The 13,788-nt window shown below is 35.7% G+C and overlaps 1 protein-coding gene across 2 annotated transcripts in view; it reads right to left on the bottom strand.

Moving 5' to 3' along the window:
• GPR174 (G protein-coupled receptor 174) overlaps window positions 1-13,788 on the bottom strand; it is a 30,218-nt gene that overhangs the window by 9,301 nt on the left and 7,129 nt on the right. Inside the window, exons 2-3 of one of the 2 annotated variants that reach the window (XM_017515822.2) lie at window positions 11,885-11,962; window positions 8,665-8,761 (exon numbers count right to left, since the gene is read on the bottom strand). The gene's annotated coding sequence lies outside the window, so the exon portion shown is untranslated. The remainder of the gene's footprint in view (window positions 1-8,664; window positions 8,762-11,884; window positions 11,963-13,788) is intronic. The other variant, XM_017515823.2, reaches the window with a different exon arrangement.

Raw genomic sequence — 13,788 nt, 5'->3', positions numbered from 1 at the left:
TAGTTTTATTCCTCTACAGTTACTTGTGCTTTGCTTATGTTTGGGAGCCATTTTCTTCACAATACATTGTCCAAAATGTATAGCATTTTTATTTTAAAGAACAACAAAAATGCAGAAGCATCTAAGCAGACATTAGGGTTTTCAGTAACTTTAGAAAGAATTCTAATGAAAAATGATTTAAAATTTAAAAATTTAAATATTAAAATACAAGGGAAAAAATGAATTTTTTGCCTCTCAGTAGTTACTCTCAAAAATGCACATGGTGATTTCAGTAATTACACAAAAAATGCCGATAACACATTTTATGTCTCAATAACTACACAATTAATTTACAGTATGGGTATCTCCTTCTTATATTTTAAATGACAGACACTAGATTCTGTTCTTAGATTAAGTTTTGAGGGAGGTATGGGTGAGAGGTGCAAAACATTGACCACTATTATTCCAGATGATTGAACATAAGTCTCCCCTAGTGGCACCGTTTTATCTTTTGCTAGACTTTTATTAATTTTCTGGGTCTTTGTAGACTGTTTCCTCTGTTACTCCTACTAAACAGGATTCTGGTTCACTATATCTCAATTTTCTACCATTTTTCCTCTGCTTTTAGAGTGGATATCATCAATTAGAAAAGACTTTGGAAGAGTTTGCTTTATTCCTCTATTCAGAAAATAAGCCTCAGTAGTCACTGAATAGTGACAACATGCAAAGAACCAGTATGATGGTCCTATATTTCTCCTTACAATGGCATAACCCTCCTGATTAGTAAAAGCAAACCAAGCATTTTGGCAACTTGTGGCTCTCAGAAACATCCTTCTGGTTAGTGACACTGGAGTGTCATTAAAAATAAAGATGGCTGGACTCTTTAAATAATCTTCCACCAGTGATGACAACTCTGTGTCTGGCATAAGCCACCTGGCTTTGGTGGAAGAAGAGGATGACGCATAATTTCCAATGCATCTCCTACATGATCTTTCTATTTTTTATTTTTTGTAAGCTTCTACATTTGAGAACAGGGCTATAATTGTAAAATGTTAGAGTAGTAGGTGGTACCCTGGAACTATCTCCCAAGGAAGGTAAAGGGGTATGGTTGGGGAGATTCCTAGATTAACCTTAAAGACTTGTGGCACATCTATTGTACCCATGATCCAAGCACCCAGGTAATGACATATGCATTTGGAGCTCACTCTATTCCAAGTCTATAATAAGGATGCCCCAAGTATGAAATATCGAACATCAAATAAAAATGTAGGTCCTCATCAGAACTATTGTTACATTTTTCTCAGATGGCATCATACATATTGATTGAAAGGAAGTGGTGACAATTAAGCGGGACCATTTCATATGGCTCCCTCTCTTCTTCTCACAATAATCTTTTAGGTACTAGATTCACAAAGACCCACACATTTTGCTCTCCAGTATGACATGTATAAATTGTTCTAAAGGATAGCAGACTTCACCCATCTCTTGCCTGAGATCATATAAGGCCTGAAATCATATGAGAGCTTAATGCATGGATAATATTTGAATGGAATGTTACATATTTGTGTTCACTGCATAATATTCTGTTACTAAATAATTTTTCAGTAATTTACATTATTTGCAATATTTGGTTCATTTTTGGTGACTCCTTATCTCATAGGGTAAAAAGTAATACAATCTGATATTGGGATCTAATGAAGGAAAACTGGCTGGTCAATGTTGTCTGCTTTTGTTTTTTGACTTTAAAAACAGAAATATATTATCCCTTCTTTTCTTGTAGTCTATAGTTTGAGGTACAAGTATCTAAAAAACTGAGAAAAATTCCTTCTTCTCAATCTTTTCCAGATGTTCTTGCAGAAAGACTATGGGCTTCTGTTCTGGGTTAACTCACAGGACACAGTGTTGTCTCTTACCTAAAATTAATAGACAAGTAAATATCTGGCTGACAAAAGTAAACTTTCTGTACCTTTTCAGCATAATATCAGTAATACTCAGCAGTATTTCAGAAGGCAAAAACAAATTTGTGTTTTATCTGTGTTTTTAAAATTTTGACATGAGCAATCACCCTACTTCCTTTTGAATATGTTAAATAGCAAGACGTTCTTATTTTAGACTGACATATTTCTGCAGTTGCCTTTATCAGATACAGGCTGAACAATCTCAATAAGTTGTGTAAAATTGTTCAAGTCTCCACACTGCAATCGCCTACAAAGCTTAATATTCTAAGACTTGTTCTGCCTTCCAGCCTGATTTATTATTATACCCTTTCAAATGCCCTAGGCTTCCACCATGCCAGACTGTTCTAGCATACAGCATGTTACCTGGATGTCCCTGTCTTTGATGTAAACTTGAACATCCTTATTTTCCAGGCTCCCAGCCTCACTTTCTCACCTTGATGGGTGGGAAATTTCCTAATGGGAGAATTTCGATTCTCTAATTTCCTCCCATAAACCTTCCTTGAATCATTCACATTGGAACTGGCCGTTCTTCCTTTAAATTCCCATAGTGTGTTGCATGTACCATAGTCTGATATAGTTCGACCTGTCTGATGATAGATAGTTGTCTACACAAACACTAGATTGTAATCTCTTTGAGGGTAGGGACACTGTCTTATTAATTTATTCATTCCTCACAATAGTTAGAATAGACCTTTACTAAATGTCCATTAGTATATCTTTAAAAAACACTTGTTAAACAGATACTATATCTGTCCTTGTATGTTTACAGAACCATTATTTTAAATTGTCCAATTCTATATAAACTTTGCAGTATAGCATTTAAAGACCATTCAAGTTATAAAATCTAGAGGCATATTTAGTAATTTTTAGTTAATGTTTTACTTATTGTCATTGGCTACAGAAAAACATTTGAAAATTCCAAAGCCACTTTTTAAAAAACTTTTGTTTTAACTGGCAATTACATTCAGATTTTTTTTCTTTACACGCTGTCTCTCTTCTCCCCTCAAGCGTATCTGCTGGAAAATTTGTTATTCCTTACTGGTCACCTGCCAATGGATAAAAATAAGTGCTTTGAACACTGTTCCACTTAACTGATTAGGATTTCCTACATGGTTTCTCCTAAATAATCACAATGTGCTCACTTATGTGTTTGCGAAACAAACTGAAATAACTTTAGTAAAAAGCAAAATAAACCACCTCCTTTGCAGGAACAATGACCCCTCTAGCTTCATGTCCATTTAGCCTTTAAAAAAATCATCCAACTAGAAAATTACCATCTTTATCTGCAATCCATGAGCTAAAGTACACAACTCAAAACACAGTCACTGCCTCATTAAAAAAAATAGGAACACTTTTACAGTGTTGGTGGGAGTGCAAACTAGTTCAACTATTATGGAAGACAGTGTAATGCTTCCTCAAGGACCTAGAAATAGAAATTCCATTTGACCCAGCAATCTCATTACTGGGTGTATACCCAAAGAATTATAAATCATTCTATTATAAAGACACATGCACACGTATGTTAATAGAGGCACTGTTTACGATAGTAAAGACCTGGAACCAACCCAAATGTCCATCGATGATAGACTGGACAAGGAAAATGTGGCACATATACACCATGGAATACTATGCAGCCATAAAAAATGATGAGTTTGCATCCTTTGTAGGGACATGGATGAATCTGGAAACCATCATTCTCAGCAAACTGACACAAGAACAGAAAATCAAACACCACATTCTCACTCATAGGCGGGTGTTGAACAATGAGAACACATGGACACAGGGAGGGGGGCATAACACACTGGTGTCTGTTGGGAGGGGCCAAGGGAGGGACAGCGAGAGGATGGGTAGGTCGGGGAGAGATAACATGGGGAGAAATGCCGGATGTAGGTGACGGGGGTATGGAGGCAGCAAACCACATTGCTATGTATGTACCTATGCAGCAATCCTGCATGATCTGCACATGTACCCCAGAGCCTAAAGTACAATAAGAAAAAATCTCAACTCTTGTGGAGATACATTTATGCAGCCACATTGTATTACAATCAAAGAAAGTAAAAACAAAAACAAGTCAGGTTAAAAAAAGCATCACCTCCTCTCCACACACGTGCACCAAAATGGAGTAGAGCACGCTTCTTTGTGGCAATGTGGTGCTATTTTTACTTTCCCTATCATAGCCTGCTGCCTTCATATGGCAGGAAATGACAAGCCCCTGCTCACCACAGGTAAGAGACTTGACAAGTACCTAAAAATATGTTGAACAGGCACTGGCCACCAAAACCTGCTGTTGAGAAAAGATAATTTTTTATTAAATTTACCTGCTGGTTTGCTCACTTTTATTTTTTCCACAGGCTAATTGCTTAACCCCTACGTCATTATTCACTCAGAGAGTAAGGCTAGACTCCTAAACATTATTGGCCTTATGGAATTAATTAGGGCTAGAGTGAGGTTATATGTAAGTTAAGCATTAGCTTGCTATTTATTTATTTCTAACTGCCCTCCCTTAAATGTATGTTGTGAAAACCTAAACAGAGAAAGTATTTCTAAGCCATAACTGATGACTATAAATAAAAGAATTTTTAATAATATTATTTATAATGCTTGGTTGGTTTTGATGATTTTATTTCATTAGAGTGAAAACTAAGCAACTAGCCACTTCTTGAGATAGATTTAAATCAAGTTCAATGTATTTTTTGCCTGTTTCCTTTGTAAAATTTAAACAAGTGTTAGGGTAATGATGTTTACCTCTAAGCCATGGCTAACAGCTTGAGTTCAGATGCCCCTTCACTGTACCTACCAACATGAGTATGTATCGGGTGCAAAGAGATTAGAACATAACTCTGATAGTTTGGAAAGCCAGTTGTTTGTGTCAGTGACTCTGTCAGTGACAGTTTAATTACAAATATGCAAATTCTGGTTATTTTTATTTTAAGATGACCATTAGGTGGTTATGTACTTTCATTATTTGTTCTGTGATAGGCCTCTAGTCTACTTATCTACTTAACCATCTATTTATCTGTCATTTAGACAAGCTTTTCCAGATGGGATCAAGGAAGGTTAAAACAAATAGCTAGCAATCTTAGGTGGAAATTTATCTAAAACTGAGACACTTTTATTTCCCTGCCCTTCCTAATATTGGGAACATCACTGATGCCACAAATAGTGCCATGTTTCAACACTGACATATTCTTTAATTCCTCCCTTCTCTCTCCTCGGCCTTCTCTTTAGGCTTCTACTGAGTTTGTCTGATCTTCTCTATAATATTATTCTGATTTAACTTGTGTTTTACCTATTTTCTTGCTCTATTTACCTGAATTATTTAACTCTCAAAACCTCTGTAGGTACGCTATCATCATATTCTATATATCACACCAAGGTATACATCTTCATGAAATCTCTTTTGCCTGAAAGGATGAATAGTCATCTTCATTTGGAGCCTCTAAATCTGAGAAAAGTTACCCAAGAAACACATCCTACACACCACGCACACATAGTACTTTCTATACTTCATCAGTGAGTCGAACCATTCAGGATATGAGATTCCCCATAGTGATAAAGTTTCTTTTTAAAATAATAAATTTATCAAAAAGCAGAAATCCAAATGAATTTGTCTCTCCTAAGTTGTCACTTTGAAGGGCTACATGCATATTTCAGTTTTTGGAATTGTCTTTTAGAATTACACTCATAACATGCATCATGTTCTTTAGAATAATTTTACTGGTAACAAATCTTTGTTTTTTTACGGGTAGGTAAGTTATTAGAAACAATCAAAAGCCATTCATAGCCAGTCTGAACAGTGAAGTTAAAGATTAACTAGAAAAATGTCATTTTTACTCACAAGCATGGTATGGTCACACTGTTTAAAGACTCATTTTTCTTGATCAGCTCAAACCAATTCCAATGGCAATTTCAAAATGTATGAGAATATTTGGTGAAACATGGCGTCATTAAGATAAGCATATAGCCTTGTGAGTTCACCTTCAAAAATGACATTTATTTGAAAATATAAGTTGTAGTCTTTACTTAAATTAGTCATAGACAGAGTGAGAAGTCTTGAATTCTTGTTCTACCTCTGCAATTGAATGCCTGTGTGACCCTGAGAGTATTACTTAATTTCTCCAGGTCCCCATTTCTTCTCTAAAATAAGCATGTTAAGCCACATAACTTTTAAAGGGAACTTTAGATTTTGTCATTTTACTTCTGGGTTTTAAATGGCCTTTGTTCTCCACACCATATACATTTATTCATATGTATGGATATATAATATTACATAATATACAAATGTTTGATAAATAATAAGGCATCATTTATAGTAAGCAAGAAAAGCAGGGACTCTGGAGCCATTCTTACTGGATTCTAACACTGTCTCTGCCATCTCTTGGCTGTGACGCTTTGGGTAAGTTATTTAAACATTCCTGTGCCTCAGTTGCCTCATCTGTTAAGCGAGATGATAATAGTACCTACCTCTATGAATATTTAAGAAGTTAATACGTATAAAGATCTACAGTATGTACTATATAAATATATAAAATAAAATAAACAAATTCTTAGCATTTTATGCAGTGGAGACAACTGTATGCATACACAAATGTTGTGGCCAAAGACTGAATGCTAACTAATGTATCCAGGAAAAAAATAATTCAATAAAGTTTCATGGATGTCTTTATGCATCTATGAATAAAAGTTTTGCTATTTTTGTATTTTTTGTTTCTTGGTAGTAGTAGTGGTTGGGTCTCTCTTTTACTCTCTGTCACTAGAAATCATACCTTGATTATGGATTTTCATGTCTATTAATAAATTAAAATGCACTTGAATTTCCGCCCCCCCCAGTGAATTTGAATTTTGTATCATAAAAGGATTGCAAAGACGAACCGGCAATTCCACCTATTAATATCTCCAACAGAGATATAACACTTCATTTTAAACAATAAATGATTACTTTTTTCTATTTTTAATCGTTTTAATTTTTTGTGGGTACATAGTAGGCATACAAATTTGTTGGATGCATGAGATATTTTAATACAGGCATGCAATGTGAAATGAGCACATAATGGAGAATGGAGTTTCCATCCCATTGAGCATTTATTCTTCAACTTACAAACAATCCAGTTGCAGTTTTTACATTATTTTATAATGTACAATTAAGTTATTGACCATAATCACCCTGTTGTGCTATAAAATAGTAGGTCTTATTCATTCTTTTTAAGTGTATTTTTGTATTCATTAACTATTGACAATAGAAATATGCCACTGTCTGTGTAGGCTACCCTACATAACATGAATCACTAAAATATGAATGTCACAAACAATATACCTCAGACAGGTGCCTAATTCTTTATCCCTGTCTCACTGAGCTTTCAACTGTACTCATCCTGATTGCATCAGGGAGAAAGGCTCAAGTGGTCTTGAACAGAGGCTCTTTTCCCTTTTACGAGAAAGTCTCACTAGAAAGAAAGAATGGGGTGGCCTAAAACTTATAACAAAAAAAGAAAAAATATGGAGTGGCTTTAATTTGGCTTCCAGATAACCATAAATCTATATATTAGTTTGGTGCAAAAGTAATTGTGGGTTTTGTCATTACTTACATTAATTACAAAAACCACTATTATTTTTGCATCAAACTGATATTAAATACTTGGGTTAAACATGAAGGGGATATGTGCACTACAGGAGTTGTATTAGTTGTTAGAACTCTGACCTCCTGGTCAGAAGTACAACATAATGCTACAATGGTTGGGGTGTTTTTCCCCCATGTTTAAGTGAACTGTGTGTTTTGTTCATGATTTTTCAAACTAGGCTTAGACACTAGACATTTTCCCTTACAATGATTAGATATCAAGATTTGTGCTTGGGCAACACATTTCTTCTAAGAACAGGCATCCAGACAAAGAACCAAAAAGCAAACACAATAAATATTCCCTGCTCTGAAATCTGCATCTTTCAAATCTCCCCCTAACCTGATTCTTACCAATCAATGAATAGAAATTTGCCAAACATTCAAGTGATTCACCTACGCCTACTGTAATTTTTTCTTTGCCACAAACAGCATCTCCTTCCTCAACATATACATGTATTACCCTATTGTATGCATGTAGAGTAGTCAGTGTGTACTGGGCGAGATTATATTGTATAAAAGTTTAACATTGAAAGCATTTAATTAATCTGTGCATAGACTTACTTTCAAAATGGGAATAAAGGCTGGGTACCCTAGTTTCCCACATCCCCTTTTGAAGCCTAAAATGTAGGTCAGACCACCCATAAATATCAGAGCCAGGGATAGAGTTAGATGAGTGAGGCACTTTCCTTGGACAAAATTTAAGGAGTTGAAAAACAACTCAGTAATGAAGAGAAATAATATTTCAATGCAGTGTTTTTTAAATTGAAATGAAATATTCACAGTAAACAAAATGTCAAGATAGTAAATAAAGACAGGATCAGCATGACTCATTTTTTCTTTGTCTCAGGCAAAAAGGACTCAGCAGAGCACTATTGAAAACAATGTTACATTTTATCAAATACTTCAGAAAGTACAGCTTTTCATGTCCTGTAATATTGTGTATCTTGATTATTAGAATCATGCTATTGCTTCGTAATTTATCAAGCAGATCAGCAAATGTGCAACAGGTGGCTATCAAAGGCTCTCATTGTCTGTCCAGGACCCACAGGATTAAACAGTATTGTTTTTAGGAAAGAGGCCCAAATAGAAGCCAAGACCATATTTGACTACCTGCTGTTTTCTTCAGTGCTGTTGAAACTTCTTAATCAGAGCAATAGGGTCTCCAGAGGAAGCAGTGGAGAATCTGGCTTGATTAATTCATTCATGCCTTAAAAAACATAGAAAAGCAGTGGTCAGATGCAGCACGGAGAAGATGCTCAGAGAGGGCTGGAAAATTTCAAGAAGTGGATACTGAGATCCCAAAACCAATTACCACAGGATAAGGAGAGTATAGACAGTTACACTTAGCCATTAATGGTAGCAAAGCAGAGTGAGTGAGAATCCCTTTACCATCTGACAACTCTTTTTGACATGGCAGCTTTTGGAAAGAGTGAGAGAACGTAGGAATGTTGGTGGAAGGGTTTATGTGTCACTCTCTGGTCACAAGGAGCCCTTAGCTAGGGTTAACTATGTTAGAAAAATCCCACAGTCTCTAGTTAAATTCACAATACAGTTGAAGGGTAAAAACTGTCTTTTTCAGTTAGTATCTTTTCTAAACAATTGCCATGATCACAACTGTTTCATTGATTATTAAATACATATAGAGGGAGGACAGGGAATGACATACAAAGAATACATTTTTTACTTGGTAGAATGAATTAAAGGAACATAGAGGGGGACAGCCTTAGGTGGGTAACATGGTAGGATTACCTGAGATGCCAGATCATAAGTGTTTGCAAAGGATTCCACAAAGGGAAGAAGAAGGCAGGAAAGATAGAGGGAAGGCAACCAATGCAATATCTTCCACCTACACAAATTTGCTTCAAGCTAATCCTCTTAACACAATGATTTTTATCTAGAATGATAGCTTTTGGGGGAATCCTTTGAAAGAGGCTTGCATTCTAATGCCAGCTTCAGTTGAGTAATCTTGAACTACTTGTTTTGCTTCTCTCTCTCTTTTTATTTCTTCCTCATGTAAAATGAATAAAATAATAATGCCTACTCCTGGGGAACATGGTTAAGATTACATGAGATGTCATAAGTAAAAACCAGTAAGACAGGGCTTGGCGCATAAAAAGTGCTCAGTAAATACTATTTATTTTTTTCTTGTTTCCTCTAGCACCTAGTAAATAGGGTACTAGACACATTAAAACTCCATAATAAATCCTTTCAAAAAGACCTGATAAGGAAAAAATAATGATGAGGATTAAATACACAGTAACATTCTTTTTAAATTATTTTTGTCTTTGAGAGAGGATAACACAGTGGGAGAAACAGACCAAGTAGAAAAAGAGTAACCAAAAGGCATGTCCAGAAGCCCAATAATTCAAAGCAGTTTGTCATGGGAGCTAGGAGAGAAAACCTAAGCAATAAGTTACAAAGTGACAGTTATATTCCTTGCTGGTATGTTGTTTGTGAAGACAGAACCAGAACAACCCAAGCACCACTTTAGTGTGTCAGATATGTGAGGACAAACTAGAGTAATAGTCTGCAGGGACAGAGTTTAGTGAATGAGCAGGGTTATAGATTAATCATAAACACTAGCCAAATTTAGCTGACTAGAAGCAGATTCTATTGAAATAGTGAATATTCTTAGGCACTTTTAAATTTTTAATCATTTAATTTATTACGCTTTATGGACAGGAGTCAGGTAAGATATCAAAGAATGGATTTTGGTTTAAAGAGTCACTTCATCTTTTTTTTCCAGAATAGACATATACTTTAAAATTATTTTGCTTTACTTGCAAGCTTTTTCATCTCCCAAGACAGGTCATTTAGGCTGAGAGAAACAGAGTGTATGGAAAAAAGCACTAATCAGAGACATATGACACCGACTTTCTAGTCTTGGCCTTATCACTAACTAATGGTGTGACCTTGGGAATGTCCCTTCTATCTCTTAACCTCGGTATTTCATCTGTGGAATGAGAGAGTGACTAGATTATCTCTAAGGTTACTTTTAGCACTGACAAGTCTAGTAGAAAGTTTGATTAGGCAGATAGGCCCAATTCTTGATAAATATTAGAGGAGATGTGAAGAAACCCTGTGTTCTTCCTCCCCAGTGTATTATCCTTCAGGCCTGACTTAATCCTCATACCACAACTTTAATTGCCTGGGCCCCATATCCAAACCAAGACCCATAGTCTTAAGCAGACTTTTTTAGTTAGCACAGATTTGTTCCTCTCACAAACTACTCCCAATTAAAATGTCCCGTATAACCATGTTTCTACTTTTATGCTTAAAACCATTAACATGTGATAAGTGGATTTGAGCTAATGCTTTAATGAGTGAGAACTATAAGATAGTATCCAGGACCTTCACAGGGAGTGTTCAGGGTTTTCCTAGCAGCCCTTCTTAAATAAAAACATGGGGACTGTTGCAGGTCTAGACCAAAAGGAGCACAGTAGCATGAAAGACTAGTAGGAGAGGGGCTATAGTCAGCTTGAATCCCTCATGTCATACACTGGAGCCCTCTCAACAGCCGATGTATGGGGTAACTCAACAAGTTCAATCAGCAGATATTTACTGAGCACCTTGGTTAGCATGTCACATACATTGATAAGTTCAATGGTGATTTAGATAATGATTAATGAGCCTTATAATAATTTATCATTTTGTGGAAGACCTGATTCAGCATTTTAAATAAAAAATAGACTTTATTAATCTTGATCAAACCTTTGCTAATTTTGTATTAATCTCTTTGAATGCTTTGCTTTTACAAACAAGGTAACTGAGGCCCAAAGAAAGTAAATAAGACTCATCCTGAGTTATATAACAAGTTAATGGCTCAATCAGAACTAGAATGTAAGCATTAGTTTAAACGGCTTTTGTTCATTTCCTCACATTACACTTCCTCCTTCTATACATTGTATATTATGTGTGTAGCTATTTTTCTTTCCATCATGTGGCCAGACCATCTAAATGTAAGATTTATGTTGCTAAGAACTGTCAATTTTTACATCAAACACCCAGTGTGCAATCACCAGAAACAAGTTGTCCCCCCCCCCTTTTTTTTACAGTGGTGTAGAAACCCATACTCTTAACTATGCGGAAAAAAACCACAACCTATTCCTGTCCGTTCCCCATATCTCTCTCTAACTCTATCTTATCCCAGACAGAAACACAGATAGTCTTTTTACATTGAGTTCATTCATTTCTGCCAGCATCCAAGACTGGAAGAAAGTGACTAAAATGAGAGAAATGTTATTTTTCCTCTTTGGCCCATTTCCTGCTTCTCCAGTTTGCTAAACTATCAAACTAGGACAAAAGAATGAAGTGATGAGACATGCAATACCTTGCTGTAAATCACATCATCATGCTTGATATCACAGAAGATTAAAAGAAATGAGACATGGTCCCTTCCCTGGAAAACCTGGCAGAAGTGAAACAAGAGAAAAAAAAAGAGATGTGTAAAATCAGTTATTAAATTGGGCAGGTCAAATGCTAAGCTCTATAGAAGGCTGCTATATATTTAGGGTAGAAACCCACAACAGACCTTAAAGTGGTTGGACTTCACCATACGGCATTTCTAAAAACAGTGATTCACTGATCCATAAAAGTTATGCCTCTCTTTTTCATTTATTCAGCTGCAAGCCTTAGAACTATTTTGCTCCTCATAAGCACTTCAAGCTTCAAGCTTAACCAAGCATAATGCTGACATGTGCCAAGGGAAATTTGTCAGGTGAAAGGCAAATGCAACTCAATGTTCCCAGTGTGATTTCAATCCAGTAGCACAAGGTATTTTGCCAATTGTACAGAGGAGCTCTGGCAAAAGAAATACAAAGTACCTGTTCAATATCTGCATGGTAATCCATACCCTTATGAGAGAAGTGTCCTCAATTATACCATTTTCAGAGATAGAGAAACTGAAAAATGAAAGAGCTTAGTATCTTGTTCAGGTTTATGTGTCTAGTCAGTCCCAAAGTAGCATGACTTCAAGCTTGTGATTGGTGCCTGCTGAAAGCATAATTTAGAACAGAGTTTAAGAATTGGTGTCCCAAGATTCTTCCTCTATTTCCTCTTGGATAGGGAGCACAGACAGAGGAGGTGAGTCTGTAGAGAGCAGGAGAATGTGGTGGGAAAAAAATTAGCATTATCAGCAGACAGGCTGGCCTAAGATTCTGTTATTGTGTTTTTGTTCTTTTAACTCAAGATTCGATAACTGACTGGATCAGATGGTTACCACACTGAGCTCCTAAACTTAAGTATGTGATTAGATTCCAGTTAATTCTCTCTGTAATGTAGGCATAGAGTATTCTCTGAACCAAGAACAGACATCCTATAACTCCAAGTCCTTGATCATAAGGAAAAAGCTTACTCACAAATATAAAAATAGCTCTATCCTCTTTTCTGATGGTTGATGTGTAAACTTGATTTTGTGCATGAAGGGTCCCATGTTTCCCCCAAATTCTAATGCCTTATAGCCAATATAGAATGCACTAGGAAGCCAGCAAAAAAGTTAACACATAAATTCATCTATGCTCCAGACCTGTTTAGGAGAGCCTCTGTGTACAATTTTCTGAGCCCTTTCCTTTTGTTGATTTTAACTTACATTTAAAACCACACATTTTGTTCTAATCTCTCAGAGCCTTATATCTGGAGTTCAGAACCTTTGCTCTTAAACCTTAGCATGTCATAGATTAGATTATGTATAAGAAAGCAAAAGTTCTAATATGATTTTCTTTTTACGTTACGTCAGCTTAAGTGTAGATGGATGGTGACTCTGTTCAAGGCAAAAAGTTCCTTGAAGTAACATACCTTCTTCCTAAATCTCTTTTGTATAATCAGATTTAATATGTGCTAGTTTATTCTCCTCAAGTAAATAAGCTCTAAGAGGGCAGAGGTTATATTTTGTAAAAATAGTAAACACATCATAAAGACTGGTTGATGATAACTAAAGCATTTAATTTTTGCTTTTTACAATTCTGTTTTATTCATTTTATTCCCTATTCCCCACTTCCTTATCCTTGTCCACCTAGCCTAAATCCAATTAAAGGACATTCTGTTTTGAAATGAGTTACATCTTGATTTCTTCTATTACCAACTCTCTTGATTCTCAAGTGGAAAGGGACAAGATAGTGAATTATAGCTTTATCTTATAGAGACAGCATAATATATGGAAAGAGCTTTCACAATCAACAGAACTGGGTTTAAAATTCAACCAAGAAAGATATGTTTATTGCATAGATTGTGGTGGTG

This window comes from Cebus imitator, unplaced genomic scaffold (assembly GCF_001604975.1).
Source record: "Cebus imitator isolate Cc_AM_T3 unplaced genomic scaffold, Cebus_imitator-1.0 Scaffold561, whole genome shotgun sequence".
In the NCBI taxonomy this organism is placed as follows: Eukaryota; Metazoa; Chordata; class Mammalia; order Primates; family Cebidae; genus Cebus; species Cebus imitator.
The sequence above is the reverse complement of the archived record's forward strand: the minus strand, read 5'-3'. Positions and strand labels throughout refer to the sequence as shown.